Here is a 17,149-nt window from a genome sequence, read left to right as displayed (position 1 = left end):
CCACAGGAGTTTTTTCTCAAAACAAACGTAATTTAATTTTACTTTAAAAAAGTTTTAATTCTTTTGACGATTCCATGTGGCATGTGGAATCTTAGTTCCCTAACTAGGGGTCAAACCTGTAACTCCTGCAGTGGGAGCATGGAGTCTTCACCACTGAACCTCCACAGAAGTCGCCAACTTTTTTTTAATATGTTGTGAAATATGTTTTTTTTTAATTAATTTATTTTAATTGGAGGCTAATTACTTTACAATATTGTGGTGGTTTTTCCATACATTGACATGAATCAGTCATGGGTGTACATGTATCCCCATCCTGAACCCCCCGCCCACCTCCCTCCCCATCCCATCCCTCAGGGTTGTCCCGGTGCACCAGCTTTGAGCGCTCTGTTTTATGCATCGAACTTGGACTGGTGATCTATTTCACATATGGTAATATACATGTTTCAATGCTATTCTCTCAAATCATCCCACCCTCACCTTCTCCAACAGAGTCCAAAAGTCTGTTCTTTATATCTGTGTCTCTTTTGCTGTCTCACATACAGGGTTGTTGTTACTATCTTTCTAAATTCCATATATATGCGTTAATATACTGCATTGGTGTTTTTATTTCTGACTTACTTCATTCTGTATAATAGGCACCAGTTTCATCCACCTCAGAACTGATTCAAATGCATTCTTTTTAATGGCTAAGTAATACTCCATTGTGTATATGTACCACAACTTTATTATCCATTCATCTGCTGATGGACATCTAGGTTGCTTCCATGTCCTTGCTATTGTAAACAATGCTGTGATGAACTTTGGGGTACGTGTACTCTTTCAATTCTGGTTTCCTTGGTGTGTATGCCCAACAGTGGGATTGCTGGGTTGTATGATTTTCGAATATTTTTAGATTTACAGAAAAGTTGTCAAGATAATAAGAGAGTTCCCATGTACCTCACACCTAGTTGCCCTTATTGTTAACTTCTTATATCAGTGTGGTACATTTGACACAACTAATGACCTAATATTTGTACTTTATTATTAACTGAAGTCTATACTTTATTCCAGAGAAGGCAATGGCACCCCACTCCAGTGTTCTTGCCTGGAAAATCCCATGGACGGAGGAGCCTGGTAGGCTGCAGTCCATGGGGTCACACAGAGTTGGACACAACTGAAGTGACTTAGCAGCAGCAGCAGCAGCAGCAGCATACTTTATTCAGTTCATTATTTGGTGGGGTGGGTGGGGGTGCTTCCCAAGTGGCGCAGTGGTAAAGAATCCATCTGCCAATGTCTGGCCTCGTGTCACCTCAGGCCCCCCTTAGCTGTGAAAGGTTCTCAGCCTTGGTTTTGATGAGCTTGCTAGCTTGGAGGTGTACTGATCAGGTTATCTGTTAGAATGTCCCTAATTGAGAACATTTCATATTACACTAGAGTTATGGGTTTTAAGGAAGAAGACCACACATGCAAACTGCCATTCTCATCACATTGTATCAAGCGTACATACTGTCTGCATTAACTTCACTGTTGATATTGACCTTGACCAACTGGCTAAGGTAGTGTTTGTTCAGTTTCTCCGCTGGAAAGTTACTCTTCGTATTTTCCTCTTTCAACACTGTACCCTTTGGAAGGAAGTCACTATGCTCAGCTCACATAGCGGGAAGTTTTGCTTTGCTACTTTGAAGACAGAATAGCTACAGAAATTATTTTTCACACTTAGCTTCTTCTGCATAGGTGGCCTGCCACTTACTCTTCTCTGAATTTGAGGCATTTGCCCCCCAGACTCTAGGGAGAGTTGTATTTATTTTCCTGTTACACCATCATAGTTCCATGATTCTGCAAGCATTGGCCTGGACCAGCAGCATCAGCATCACTTGAGAATTTGTTGTAAATGCAAGTTCTCAGCCTCACCCCAGACCCACTGAATCAGAGATTCTGGGGCTGGGTCCTGGCAGTCTGCATCCTATCAAATCCAACACCTGTTTCTGATGCAAGCTGACGTTCAAGCACCACTGTGGTTAACAGTTTGTGTGTACTCTACCCTGAACTTGACTCTTGTGGACCCATCAGCCAGTCTAGCACATAACTTAACACAGGATAGGAGCTCAAAAATAAGCTGTGATTTTATTCTAGGTTATTTTCTACCATTGAAATTGTGCTGTTTTATTTTTCCTGCTGTTGGGCCCTGAGTGCTTCCTCGTCTTTTATGAGTTCCTTCAATTCTGTTCATACCTTTTATTAAAATCTCTTTAGTTAAAACTTTTTGAGTATGCCATCTATTTCCTATAAAACCCTGATGGATACAATGACCTCAGAGTTTATTCATTTCTGTCAAGGACTGCAAATGAAACATTTTTTCCAAAGAAGAAATCGCTAATGATGTGCTTTTAGGCTTTCATTATTTGAGAGTGAAGAACCCCCCTGCACTGTTCTGAAGAAATAGCTGGATTGAGCTTCTATGTTCTGTATGCCAGAATTATGCCCAGTTCATTGTACATTATCCATTTAATTCTCACAATAATAATCATGAGGTTTTATTATTTCAATTTTACTGGAAACCAAAGGTCAAACCAGTTGTGACTTGCATCATATTATAAAGCTAGAAAAAGTACGACCAGAATTGTAACATCTGACTGATGACAAAACCAACGTCCTTAAGGCCCCCCATGGGCCCTAAGCATTGTCCCTTTGCACGGTGACACTGCAACTGCTACACCAGAAGGGGGCTGCTGATCGGCCAGGCAGGGGCAGAGGAAGGAACGCTGGAGACACCTGCACTTCAGTTTCCACTTCCCAGACAGAACAGAGAACTTCAGCAGGGGCCCGACAGCACTACGGTGAAAACCAGATCAGCAAAGAGATTAGAAGTCAAAGTTAAGGGCATGAGTATCACAAAAATGTGCGTTTAGGATTAGGCCGGAAAGTCAGAAGAAAGTTGCATAGTATTTACAGATGAAGAAAGATAAAAAGAGACCACATTGCAACTCAATTTCAACAAAAGAGGCAATTAAGAGAGACAAATTATAAGGATGGTGCTGTGCTGTGCTTAGTCAGGTCCAACTCTTTGTGACCCCATGGACTGTAGCCCACCAGGCTCCTCTGTCCTTAGGGATTCTCCAGGCAAGAATACTGGAGTGGGTTGTCATGCCCTCCTCCAGGGGATGGTCCCAACCCAGGGATCGAACCCAGGTTTCTCCCGCTGCATGTGGATTTTTTACCAGCTGAGCTATTAGAGAAGCCCAAAAATACTGGAGTGGGTACCCTATCACTTCTCCAGGGGATCTTCCTGACACAGGAATCAAACCAGGGTTTCCTGCATTACAGCTGGATTCTTTACCAGCCAAGCTATGAGGGAAGACCCGTAAGGATGGTACCAGTTAGCATTTGGAGAGAAAGTGAGATTAAGCTATTTTGTCAACTTTTTTTTTGTTTTAACTGCACTTCACAGCATGTGGGATCTTACTTCCCTGACCAGGGACTGAACCCATGTCCCCTGCATTGGAAGTGCAAAGTCTTAACCACCGGACCACCAGGGAAGTCCCCTGTCAATGCTCATCGCTGGGGCTTATTTCCCTGGCCTAGTTGCCCCTGAGCAGAGGCTGGCAGTCACTAGAACATGCCAAAACAGCGCATACAGGGAAGCAACGCCAGATGGGGGAGGGAGGGCTTAACTCTTTATCACACTAACTAATGGCACTTCTCCTCTTGAATGCAAACAGCACCCACCCCCCGCCCCAAAAGGGAACAGTGGATCTTAACTCAGTCTCGACTGAGCTCAGCAAGACTTTGCCTTCCATAAATAGTCTTCTTAAGAACTTGCCTTGAAAATCACCTTTTAGTGAGTGGTTCATATAGTCATAAATAAATAAATGTCTGTTGAATAGGAGGGAATGGGAATCATAGCTAGATTGGAATGTCACCTTCTTGATTACAGTGCTCTGAATTGTGACACTTCATCCAGACTCTGTGATTTGTGCTGGGGAGGTCGCAGTGAAAAAGTCCTCGTGGAGCTTATCGCACTGCAGCAGGAGGGTCAGACAAGAGAGAAGTAAACTTTCGTATCACGGGAGATGCCACAAAGGAAATAAACAAGATAGGGTGGGGAACAGTGTGGTGGTCAAAGACCTCAGAGAAGAAATACTCAGGCAAAGGCGCGGAGGGTTTTAAAGAAAACACACACAAAGACTGCCCGTTCAAAATACACAGGCAAAGTTTTTCAGGTGGAGAGAGCAGTGAGGGCTAAAGTCTGGATTTGGGAAGGCTCTTGGTGCGTGTGCCCCGGGCACAGAGTGCAAGGTGGGAGAGGGCAGGAGATGAAACTGGAAAGAAGGGTCAATTTGAGACCACATAAGAGCCCTGAGGATTAGGAGACTATGTTGCCTCACCAATTTAGGGACAATGCCCCTTATCAGCTCGGATGCCCCTTTCCCTAGGCAACAGAATCCTCCTAAAAGAAAAGGGGGGAATGAGAGGGTAACAGGCAGGAAGGCTAGGGGTCTCCAAATGGAGGAAATAGGCTGCAAATGTCAGACATTTTTTATCTCTCTCTTAAGTGGCAGGAGGAAACAAACTTTAAGTGTCAGATTTTTGGCTTCCCTGATAGCTCAGTTGGTAAAGAATCTGCCTGCAAAGTGGGAAACCTGGGTTTGATCCCTGGGTTGGGAAGATCCCCTGGAGAAGGGAAAGGCTACCCACTCCAGCGTTCTGGCCTGGAGAATTCCATGGACTGTATAGTCCATGGGGTCACAAAGAGTCAGACACGACGGGGCAGCTTTAAATGTAAACGTAATGTGAGCCCTGGAAGAGCCCAAGGCCTCTCAGCCATGATTCTAAGGTGCCATCTGGCCCTGGGTCTCGGAAGGTGGATGCACTGTCCTTTTTTTGCTGCGGATCAGGTCCCACTCCTGGCAGGCTGTCAGGAGAGCTCTCACTTGGCAGGTACGGGCTCCCTTGATTTCATAAATGCACAGCCTGTAGTCAAGAATTTCCAAATGTGATTAAAATGAAACTGCCATGGAAATCAGGTCTGGCGGCCCATCTTTCCAGTACTTAGAAGAAAGAGCGCCTCCCAGACCTGGCAGGCGACCTCAGTGACATGGTTTGGAATAGATTTAGGAAGGACTGCCAGGTAGATAAGAGATTTCAATAACTAGGCAGCCAAATGAGTCATTAGAAGGAATGGGTACCAGGGACGCACCAGGGAAAACCTCCTGACCTCTCAATAGTTGAAGTCAACGAGATAAATGAGCTCTGAAAACAGTGCTTCATTTGAGAAGGAGGACGCACTTTATGATTAACTCCAGATGACCACAGTCTCCAGAGGCTGACCAAACCCTGTTCCTGGAAATCAGAAAATGATAACTTTGCAATAGCTTCTTTGGCCAGTTCAGTCCTTGAACAGTTCAAAAGAGGGAAGAATTGGCCCCAAATGTCCTATATCAGCAGAGAAACAGAGATAAAATTCATTTTCCTGGACAGACCAAATCGCTACATACAGTCTCCTCTCTCAGTGGTTAGTTGTGCCATGGAAGAGATGGTTCCAGAAGGATAAAAAAAGGTAATGCTTTAAGCAAACGGACCGTACTTGCTTGTGAGCTTAATGATGGTCTGCAGCCAACACGACCACAGCCCACTTCCTCTGTGGCTGGTCTTAATTGAAACTGACGGAGCTGTGGAGCTAGCTGGGTTTTGCATAAATCATCATCGGTAATACACTTTCAAGGGTAATCACAACATTAATATACCAAGCAGCAAGTGAAATAATTAAAATTTAGCACAGTGCAGTATTGAAGTTTCCAAAATTAATCTGAAGCACCTTTCCTCAGTACAAATGAGCAATTGCTTCAGTCCATAGAAGGACATTCAAAGAAGTACTACGTAGGCCATCAGCAACAAAAGAAATTCTCTCTTCTTCCTACATTGTAAATTGTCTGCTTATATTTTAATTCCTTTTCTTTCTTTGCTAGTGGTGCAAGTTTTTTTTTTTTTTTTTAACCTGCCTTTAAGCTAAATACATGTCATAAAGCCATGTAGAATTAAAATCTTGCAAATCTGGGAGCATTAAGAGAGAAAAATTGTTCCCTTATGACCCTTAGGAAGACAATTCCAGCCCAGAGAGTGAACGAGCATATGTACCTAGGGTGATAAGCATCTCATTTCAATATATCTGCATAGAAGGTAATAAAGTACCCAGGCTGGGGCCCCTAGTGAGCCACAGGGGTAAGACAGTGGCACTAAATGGCTCACTGCTTCTGATGGAGTGTCTTTAATGCTGGATACTTTGAAAGATGATAAGCAAAAAGCTCCCTGTTGTCCTATGTAATCTCACAGGCAGACAGCTTGACAATAGCAATATTTTGCAGAGAACCACACCCCAGGGTTCCAAGACTGGGAACACCTTGACCTAGAAGCACAAAAATATCAATCGGACTTTGAGTAGGGGCTCCCTCCAATGGGCAAGACCCCTGGTACCCAGACAGCATCCCAGCTAAAAGTCAACACTCCCTGAACTGTACAGCAGGTAGAGCCTGTACTCTGTCAGGAGTAACTCACCTCTTAACTCACACTGTGTTACTTCTTTTCTCCTCAATATCACACCTTCCGTAAGGAGTTAGAGGTCTCTGACTACCTAGAGAAAAAAGCGGTAATGAGTCTGCATCACCCTTGTAAGAATTACTTGAACAGGCAATTTCATCTAGACGTCAGTGATGAGAGCAGACACAAAAAAGAATATCCAGTGGTGGAATTTCAGCCCCTGGGGAAGGTGAATTAGCAGTGAGATATGGGGTAGGGTCCCCATGCCTCTTACGATGCATTGTTCAAAACGTACTCCCGACACTGCCTGTGATTAGAGTTAATTCTTAGGACTTATCATTTGAAATGGACACTGCCATTTCCTACATTAAAAAAAATCCTCTAGTGGGGTTGGTCACCCTCAAATGATGGGATATGGGAGAATAAATGTAGAGTAAGGAGAGTTGTCAGTTAATGTCAGGTTTCTTCGCTGTTCACCTGAACTGTCACAGCATTGTTAATCAGATACACTCCAGTACAAAATGTTTTTGGTGTTAAAAAATAAAATTTTATAAATTAAATAAATTAAAAAAAAAAAACATGTTTCTGAGGATCAACCAGCCAATGAGAACTCCCAGCAGACCATGACCAGAAAAATGACTTCCTTTGGAAAATAGTAAAAGCCTTCACCATATTACCTTGTGCCCTTTTGAAGGAAATTTTACTCTTGTATGTTCTCAGTACAACTCTTCCTGTTAATACCAGAGAGCTCAGATGCAAACAAGTCCCACTGAAACTCTATAGACAGAACCTAAGCACAAATGGGTACTCATGTCCTTGACCAAAACGTCAGGGTCTTCAAATGTTTCTCATCTGTCAGATATCCAAAAACTTGTGCTACTGTTAAATCTCCTGTCTCAACTTCCTTGATGCTCAACTTGCTTGATGACAAAGTTATCAAAATTCAACTTGATCAAGCATCAAGCAACTTTCTCTCAATTTCAAGGGAGAGAAAAATTCAGCTGATACAGATGCCTTCAATTCACATCAAGTCAAGATATGTTGAATGAATGCCTATTATGGGAGGAAAGGCAAAGTGGGAAGCAGAGGAAAGAGGAGGCGGCGGAGGAGAAGCAGCAGAAGCACAAGCTGAAGAAGGAGGAGAGTGGAGCGGCAGGAGCAGATGGAGAGCAGAGCAGAGGGAGAGGGGGGCAGGGAAGGAGGTGACGTCAAGTGGAAACTGCCCTCAGCTTCACTGAGCGTCATTGCTGTGAACACCTTCCCTGTCATCTTCAGATGCTGGCCAGTCACTGCCCACCCCCAATAGTGTGGTGATGACCCCTAGAGTCACACTTACTTATACATAGGAGTTCCCATATTTCCAAGACATTCACCATTTGGTTCCAATGTAGCCAACTGTTAGCATCATTTTGAAGAAGAGTAATTCCTTCCCCTCCGGGAAGTGCAAAGTGTCCTATAATATGTATAAACGGCTGTGATGGTACAGCAAGAGACATTTGCTTCCAGATTTTATTTTGGTTTTGATCAAGTTGAATTTTGATAACTTTGCCATCAAGCATAATTAACAAAAATAATGTAATTATGGAGTACATAGCACAGGTGAAACTTAATTATTTGGACTCCCAGGAAATGAGCTCTTACCAACAAAGTAGCAACTTGAAGGAGGACCAGGAAACCGAGTGTCATTCTCTCTGATTTAGCAGTAATGCCATCTGTACTGGGCTGAGTCCAAGCAAGCAAGCAGCCAGCCAGGAGGCTAAATGCAGGAGCAGTGGGTCACAACCCCAGGGAACATCTGGTCCCTTGAGTAGCCAAGGCAATTCCATAAATGGTGAGAGCCAGTGGGCCTTCAGAGAAAACATAAAAAATGAAAAGGTTAACATTTTTCTCCTGCCAGCTAACCTGCCCTACTTAGGCTTTCTTTGACAAGAAAATACAAGGCGGAGCATATAATAAAATAGTTGATATAGACTGTGCCCCCCAAATTTATGTGTTCAAACCTTATACCCAGTGTAATAATATTTGGAAGTGGGGCTTTGGGGTGATTAGGTCATAAGAACAGAGCCTCCAGGAATGGGGTTAGTGCTCTTATACAAGAGACCCTAGAAAGCACCTTTCTAGGTACCTCTTCCTCCAGGTGAAAAGAGTCATGTGGGAACCAGGAAGCAGGTGCTCACCAGACACTATACCTGCCAGCACCTTGAATTTGGACCTTCCTGCCTCTGTAACTGTGAGAAATAATACCACAGTCACACAGTCTGTGTTATTTTGTTACAGCAACCCAAACAGACTTGCTGCTGCTGCTGCTAAGTCGCTTCAGTCGTGTCCGACCCTGTGCAACCCCATAGAAGGCAGCCCATCAGGCTCCCTGTCCCTGGGATTCTCCAGACAAGAACACTGGAGTGGGTTGCCATTTCCTTCTCCAATGCATGAAAGTGAAAAAATAAAGTGAAGTCGCTCGGTCGTGTCCGACTCCTAGCGACCCCATGGACTGCAGCCCACCAGGCCCCTCTGTCCATGGGATTTTCCAGGCAAGAGTACTGGAGTGGGGTGCCATTTAGACTGTGGTAATTAGGGGAGTAAAGTTTCCCGCTAACCAGTGTATAACTTGAGAACAGAACCGGCACAATGCACCAAGTTACTGTTCAATTTAATACGCGCATTTACCCGTTAATTCTGCACCAACTTGGGTCTGAACTTGGGACATATTCCTACCGAGATCAGACCCAGAGATTACAGAGAGGTCTTGGTTTTCCTGCCCTTCAAACCAGGGGATTTTAGAAGCTGATTCAGAGACCGAGTCCTCAGAGTATAGTCCCAAAGTTAGCAGCTGGACAGAGATGGGAAGTGGGAGATCCCAGCATATGTCTGCGATAAGATAAAATTATCTGATCACCAGGGGCTTCCCTGGTAGCTCAGAGGTTAAAGCCTGCAATGTGGGAGACCTGGGTTCGATCCCTGGGTCGGGAAGATCCCCTGGAGAAGGAAATGGCAACCCACTCCAGTACTCTTGCCTGGAGAATCCCATGGACAGAGGACCCCGGTGGGCGTCCATGGGGTCGCAAAGAGTCAGACACGACTGAGGGACTTCACTTTCACTTTCACTATGGAAAGCAGTACCGAGGTCCCTTAAAAAACTAGAAACAGAATTACCTGTATGATCTTCCAATCCCACTCCTGGGCATATGTGCAAAGAAAACTCTAGTTTGTAAAGACACATGCACCCCCAGTATCTGCAGCAGCTCTATTTACAATAGCCAGGGCATGGAAGCAACCTAAACTGTGCATTGACCCACTGACAGATGGACAAAGAAGGTGAGGTGGTGTGTGTGTGTGTGTACATATACACACATACATTACAGAATGGAACGTTACTCAGCCATAAAAAAGAAGGAAATAATACCGTTTACAGCAACAAGGATGGACCTAGAGATTATCATGGTAAGTGAAGTAAGTCAGACAGAGAAACACAGATATCATATGATATCACTTATATGTGGAGTCAAAAAGTAAACAGATATAGACTCACAGACATAGAAAACAAACAGAGTTACCAAAGGGGAATGGGAGAAGGATAAGTTAGGAATTTGGGAGTAACACATACATGCCACCAAATATAAGAAGAGAATGAACAGGGCCAGCTGTAGAGCACAGAGAACTATATTCAATAACATGTAATAACCTATAGTGGAAAATAATTTGAAAAATAACATATACATATATATATATCCATATATGTATGTATAACTGAATCACTTTGTTGCATACCTGAAACAGAGCATTTTAATTAAAAATTAAATTAAAATTAACTAATTTTAATTTTTTAATTTAATTTTAATTTTAAATTAAATTTAAAATTTAAAAAAATTAAATTTTAATTTGATTAATTTTTAATTTTAAAATTAAATTAAAATTAAAAAGTTTAAAAATAGTTTAAAAAATAACATTTGTGCCAAAATTTCAAGTAGTAAAGCACTTCAGTTTGTGCATTCAGTTAGAGGTACAAGGGCTATGGAGAAAGAACAAGCAAAGTGCCAGGTATTTTTGGAGCATTCATCGAAGTCTCCTCTTGTGGGAAGCAAATGACTTTTTCTTTGGGTTTTGATCTTAGTTTCACCTCAAAAGGAAAATGCCTTTTTATATGGCTTGTTTGCAATTTTTTTAAACTTATTTTGTAAATATTTCATAATATTTAAAACAGTATATAATGACTGCATGCTCTTGCAGCAGAAAATAATTAAAATACTTGGCACTTAATGGCACTTTTCATTATTAAATCTCTTTGTAGACATTAATTAAGGAAAATATACTTCATTTTTTAAAAGCTGCTGTTAGGCTCCTGTCAGTGAATTTCATGAATGTCGGTTGCAACAGGAAGTGAAATATGTAGAATCCAAAATACAAATCTGCCAAAGTTTTTCTTGAAAGATAAAAATAAGCCTTTGTATGTTTTCCATTATACCTTGTCCCTTTGAATAAGTTTGCAAGTAACTTTTATTCATGGCTCTATATTAAAATTGGGTTTTCTTTGGTTATAACTACTGTGATGTCATATTAAATACTTCGAATTTTATGAAGTATTTTCATTATTCAAAAGTAAAAGCTTCATAAATAAAGGCACCAAAACTACTCATGTTCCAGGAGAAACATTTGTTTAGTTGGCAAATAGGCGGAGTAGGTCCCTTCTTTTCCTTCCTGGAAAGCAGAGGTTGGTTTAGCAAGAGGGATGATTCTTTCAGTCATTCTCCCTTCTTCCCTCTACAGGGACAAACATGCTTATCTCCAGGGCGAAACTCACGGCTTGTTTCAATTATCCTTCCAGAACTCTCTCTCCATCTGTTTCCAGTGTCTAGAATTTTTAAGATAATCCTTTTATCATATAATTTGATGCAATAAACATTGCCTCCTACTTCTCATACAAAATAGTTGCCTGCAGGTCAGGATCCTCAGCGTTTTTCGTCATTTCTGTCCTCACCTGCATTTACCCCTTTCACTTCTGTCTTGGAGACTAGCTCCTATCTCAGTCAAGCTCATTCCTCCATCAACACTTAGCATTTCCCTATGATTCCTAGAGCAGTCAACTCCTTCTTTATAGAGGTTTGTCATTAACATCTATCTTCCTTCTGATTCCTCGCAGGAATTCTTTAAATGCAAACCATATCTGCTGAATACATGGCCTCTAGGTACTTTCTCGTCCTCTCTTCCTGTTGGGCTTCCCACAAAAGTAGCCTTCCATATAAGCAGCCTACATCATCTCCATTCCCTAGCTCCCATTTATTCTTAAAATACAACCAACTGCTTTCTGCTCTCACAACTCCATGTTGGCACTCCGTGAGGCACACCCGCCGCCACCTACCAGCCAACTCCAGGAGGCACTTGCCACCCATTGTCTCCTGTCTGGGCTCCTTGGATGTCGTTCTCTCCTGGTTCACCACGTACAAGCTCAGCGCTCCTTTTCAGTCTTTTTCAGGTTCCATTTTCCCTGAATGTTAGTGTTTCCAGGAATTCTGCCCTATGAATTCTAATCACTGTTTTCATCCTCTCTGAGGGACTCTATCGATCCTAGGCCATGCCTGCATCCACATGCTTTGCCCCGTTCTGCTCTGTTTTCCCATTTCTTGTTTCCTCTGCCTGGGGTGTCATTCATTCTTGATGAGTCTAAAGAACTGCTTACCAAGACCCAGTTCAAACAGAATTCTCAAATGTCCGTTCTTTCTTCTCTCCAACCCCCACTTCCCCCAACCCTGACAGAATTAGTTGTCTCTCCCCAGCATTCCCATGGCATCTTACATGTATTTGTGCATATGTGAATGGATGTGTGTTTATATATGTCTGTGTGTGTGTGTGGATGTGTGTGTTGCTTAGGTTATGTCTGACTCTTTGTGACTGGAGCCCACCAGGGTCCTCTGTCCATGGGATTCTCCAGACAAGAATACTGGAGTGGGTTGCCAAGCCCTCCTCCAGGGGACCTTCCTGACCCAGGGATCGAACCTCTTATGTCTCTTGCATTGGCAGGCGGGTCGTTTACCACTAGCACCACCTGGGAAGCCCAGGGTGTGTGTGTGTGTGTGTGTTTATTACATATAATACCGCAAGATTTGTCAAGGAAAGGGATTCCAGCTTAACTATCTTTGAATTCTCAGCACATAGAATAGTTGCAATAAGTCATATTAAGATGACTGTTTCATATTAGATGACAGGAGAGAATAATAATGTGGATTTGTTTCAAGGTTACTTTTTCTTTGTTTTACTCCCAAAGCAGCTAATGAATATGGCAAAGGTTATTAATCAGACAAGGACAGTGGGGCTGAATGTAGCTCCCATTGTTTCTCTTTGTATCTCACAGAGATGTGCCCAGTTTTTAACTTTGCAACTCAGTTAAGTATCATACAGCTTAACAGCCAGGGCCCTCGCAGCAGACTGCTTGTTGTGCCAACACTGGGTCAAACTTTGTCTGCACTTGTACTTTAGGGCCTAGGAATTTTCATATATGTCTTTTGATCAGTTTTTCATGGTCAGCTCTACATGATTTTCATAAATATTGAATTATTAGTTAGCAAATGAATAAATGACCACTTGGCTAAAGTAACATACTGACTTGTAATCCATTGCCCAGACACCCATTGAGAGAGAGGAAACTCAGACACACTGGGTATGATTGGTAAAAAGCTTGTCATCATGCATTACTTGAGATATGCAGTTATCTGTGACAACCCAGAAACCTGCCGAGTCCAAGAAGAATGATTGAGTTTGAGAAATGGCATTTGCTTTCTCTTTCTCTCATTGTAATTTTGATATTTCATTCTATTTTCAGACTGGTACTGTGAATGATGACTGATCATGATTCCATTAAGAAACTCCCTTGTAAAGGAATTGGGAATAGAGTGGATGAATGCATGTGTGTATGTATGCATGTAAGTTCATTCAGAGAAACTCAATATTCATTCTGTTTCAACTGAACTTGGTGACCTAATACTTCTATTTTATATAGTATCACTTTCATACACAAGCAGCACAGCTGCTGATAACTTGAGTAAGGATTTAATAACATGGCCAAAGATCTCTAGAGATACAAAAGAAATATGGCTATCTAAATAATAAATGCTTATGAAGGGACTTCTATGTGCCAAGGACTATGAAAGGCCAGTCTATAGAGTCCAGGAACTTACAGATAAGCTGATAAGGCAAAATACATAACACATGAAATAGGGAAGACTGTATTTAATCTTGTGTTAAATTATATGATTCAGATGAAATGCTACATAATAAGAAGGTTATGTGAGCACACCATGGACCAGCACATTACTGGAGGAGAGGCAGACAGCTCTGGGTTTAAGTTTTGCCTCTATGAGTTAACTTTAATCTTAGGCAGGGCATATCTGATCTCTAAGTCCAAATTTCCTTAACCGTAGGAGTAATTCACCTATTCTATTAACTTGCCAGTTCTGTACCCTCCAGAGTTTTCTTCCATGCAGTGCTGGCATCACTCAAGAGTAGATGAGGCAATATCAATGCAAACATTTTTAATTTGTTCATGACGTGTGTGAAAGTGTTAGTCACTCAGTCATGTCTGACTCTTTGCAAGCCCATGGACTACAGCACACCAGGCTCCTCTGTTCATGGGTTTCTCCAGGCTAGAGTACTGGAGTAGGTAGCCATTCCCTTCTCCAGGGGATTTCCCCAACCCTGGGATTGAACCCAAGTATCCCACATTGCAGGCAGATTATTTACCATCTGAGCCACCATGGAAACCCCTTGTCTGTGACGGTTCTGATCAAATCAGAGAAAGATGCAAATCGTCTCTTCCCAAGAGGTGCCTGTACACTCAGTCTCAGCCCGACTCTTGTCCACAAAGCCCAAAGTCTTCCTCTTTAGGATCTGCTGCTCTGTCATCCAAACTCCTCCCAAAGCTGTCTCTCAACCTTCACCCATTTTTGGAGCAAGTATGGCTACACATTATTCCCCTCTGATTACTATTTCTTGTTTACTTGCGGGTATAAAAATATGACCATGATGTGGAGCCAACCATGTGAAGACAGGGGGAGTGTTTCTTGGAGGAAGAAGCAGTAATTTCAAAGCTCTGAGGCAGAAACAAGTGGGATGTCTTCAAGAGAGACAAAACAGGCCAGTATACGTGGGACAGGAGAGTGAGGGAGGCAGTGATGGAACGTGGGGGAGGGAGTAGCAGGCAGCAATCAGATTCAGCAGGAAACAGGGATTTCTTCTAAGAGCAACACAAAGTCATGGGAGGTTTAGGCAGTGGGGTTTGATTAGTTTCATGATTCATTCGTACTGTCGGGTCTTTCTGAGGGAGCAGGAGGGAAATCATGGAATGGGTTAGAAAAATATTTCCATGCTCTCAGCTGGAGATGATGATGTTTAGCCTGAGGTTATGGCAATGGACTTTGAACAAAAGGAAGGACTCGACATATTTTAAACAGAGATACTAAAAATATGTTTCCAACAAGTGTGATGCATTTAAGCAATGGAAATGCCAGTGTCCCTGGGAACTGAGCCAGAAGAGGGATGGAAGCCTGGGGAGTAAGCAGGGATCCCATCACAGACTCCAAGTTAGGAAACTTGCTGTCGTGTTTGGCAGAATCTGCTGTCAAATTAGATACGGGAGACAAAGGGAAAGAGATGAACAAAAGGGAACCCATTTCCAGGCCTGTGGCCAGAGCAGCTCAAGATCTAGTTGTACCTTTTATTGAGAAGAGAAGTCCTGGCAAAGAGTGTACTGGGGAGGTGGAATCCAGAGTTCTGTTTTAGATGTGACGAGACAAGGATATGTAACAATAGTATGGTTGCTGGACCAACTAAATGGCCGAAGGTGCATAAAGCACTTTATCAATGAGACTTGTACACGGTAAGAACTCAAAAAGCTTTAACTGTTACTTCCATTGTCAACATTACTATACACGTAACTATCTTCATCAACTAAAAAGCTTACTAAAAGGCAGCCCCAATCTTCTATACCTCACTTTCCATCCGTTACTGACACTAACAGTGTAGGATGCAGTTTGTAGAAAATGTCAGCTGGCTCCTCCCCCTTTTGCACACACAATTGTTTTGTGAAGGGAGACGAAGTGGATCAGAGGTAACCGACATGTACAAAGTCCCTCTACATCAGGTTTCTTTTTTTTTTCTTTTCCCCATGAAGATTAAGGGTTTTTCACAGATGGATTACATTCTTCTCATCATTAGTTAAGCCCATCTTAGTGGAAATTCTACTTAGGAAAGTATCTGAGAAAGGCAGATCAATTTGACTATGCAGAGAGCTCTACTTCATATAAAATCAGAGCATCTGTGTGACAGGAAACAGAGGTGCAAGACCCACGCCTGCTCCCACACCCGCCCCTCCCCGTTCCAGTTGATAAACAGTCGCCCTCTTGACGCGTCCATATGCCCAGAAAGGAGCAGCAACACAGAAAATAATTGCAACACGCAACACATAATTTTCACTTGCCCTCAGGACATAAAATGCATCAGGACACCTTCTGTGATTTGGCTGAGGGGGACCAATGATTTAGATCCTCACTCTTTATTTATCAACATCCCTGGAGCACAAAGCAAAATGAATAATCCGTGAATGGACATCACTTCCAGACAACGTGCCTCTAAAAATGAAAGCTGAAAAGCACAAACATCTGTGTTGAATGTAGTCCTGGATTTGTCTGGGCGGTGGGTAGACAAATATGGATGTACTTGGCCATTCTTCCAAGCACCAGGAAGGATGCATAGGCTGAAGTGGTCGGTCGCTGCAATGTTCTGAATGCCAGTGGGCCATCAGCATGCCTGGGTGCCGCGTTGGACACCTCAGATGCTCCTCTGGATGGTGGTCAGGGCCTGGGAGTTGCCAGATGAATTTCTCAGGCTGAATCTGATTCATCCAAAATCTTAGGTTTTCATATGGTTCACAATGGCTGTTTGTCTGCCCTGCAAGAAGCTTAATTTATCATTTTTAATTGACAAGGAAATGCTGAGTTCAATCAAAGGCAGATGTAAGAAGGGCTGGGAGTCATTGAAAATGCTACTGGGGAAAGGTCTGCACCCCGAAATGGTATTTGGCTCTTAAGGAAGCACAGATGAGGCAGGCGTATTTGGGAATGTTTGTTGCTTTTTGTGACTATACCTCATTTTCCGCATCACCTGTACATCATGTCAGTGACATTTTCTCTGGTAATTATACATTTTCTTCCAGCAGCAGAGGGAATGTTCTGTGGAAAGCACAGGACTGTCAGCCCATGAGCTAGTGCTTTTCAGGAAGCTTAAATGAGGACCCCCAGGGTCCAGATGTGTTCTTCTTCAGAGAATAATGCATAGCCCAAGCAGAAGAGTCCATAAGTGGAAACTTGAAAAATCTAAAGCAGAAGTACTGAGTGTTTAAGACTGAGATGTCAAAGCAGCCGCCCCCAAAAGAAAACAGGTTGCAATCCATCCACAATGTTCTGCACATTGCGGCAACAATAGGATCATGAAGGGGCAGGGATTCTCATATTTAATATATATGAACTGAATATGCATTTGAGAACAGACTCCAAGATGTAGGGTGGGTACAGTGAGACAAGGTGGAGTGTAATCACAGAAAGCACATTGAGAAATCATTGTCCCTCTCTTTTCTTTTTTTTTTTTAATT

At 42.6% G+C, this 17,149-nt stretch overlaps 1 protein-coding gene across 23 annotated transcripts in view; it reads right to left on the bottom strand.

Annotated features, from left to right (window-relative positions):
• Nucleotides 1–17,149, bottom strand: part of LOC147361561 (uncharacterized) — a 631,042-nt gene that overhangs the window by 90,682 nt on the left and 523,211 nt on the right. For 15 of the 23 annotated variants that reach the window (XR_015138085.1, XR_015138086.1, XR_015138087.1 and 12 more), the window contains 2 exons: nucleotides 8,155–8,360; nucleotides 6,532–6,607 (listed from right to left, as the gene is read on the bottom strand). The gene's annotated coding sequence lies outside the window, so the exon portion shown is untranslated. Of the gene's footprint in view, nucleotides 1–2,497; nucleotides 2,812–6,531; nucleotides 6,608–8,154; nucleotides 8,361–17,149 lie in introns of those variants that run through there. The other 8 variants (XR_015138072.1, XR_015138075.1, XR_015138076.1 and 5 more) reach the window with 3 other exon arrangements.

The sequence above is a fragment of the Bos grunniens genome, chromosome 12 (assembly GCF_055505025.1).
Source record: "Bos grunniens cultivar Pamir isolate PY7600 chromosome 12, Bosgru_T2T1.0, whole genome shotgun sequence".
In the NCBI taxonomy this organism is placed as follows: domain Eukaryota; kingdom Metazoa; phylum Chordata; class Mammalia; order Artiodactyla; family Bovidae; genus Bos; species Bos grunniens.
Note: the sequence above shows the minus strand (reverse complement) of the source record. Positions and strands in the feature narration are given on the sequence as shown.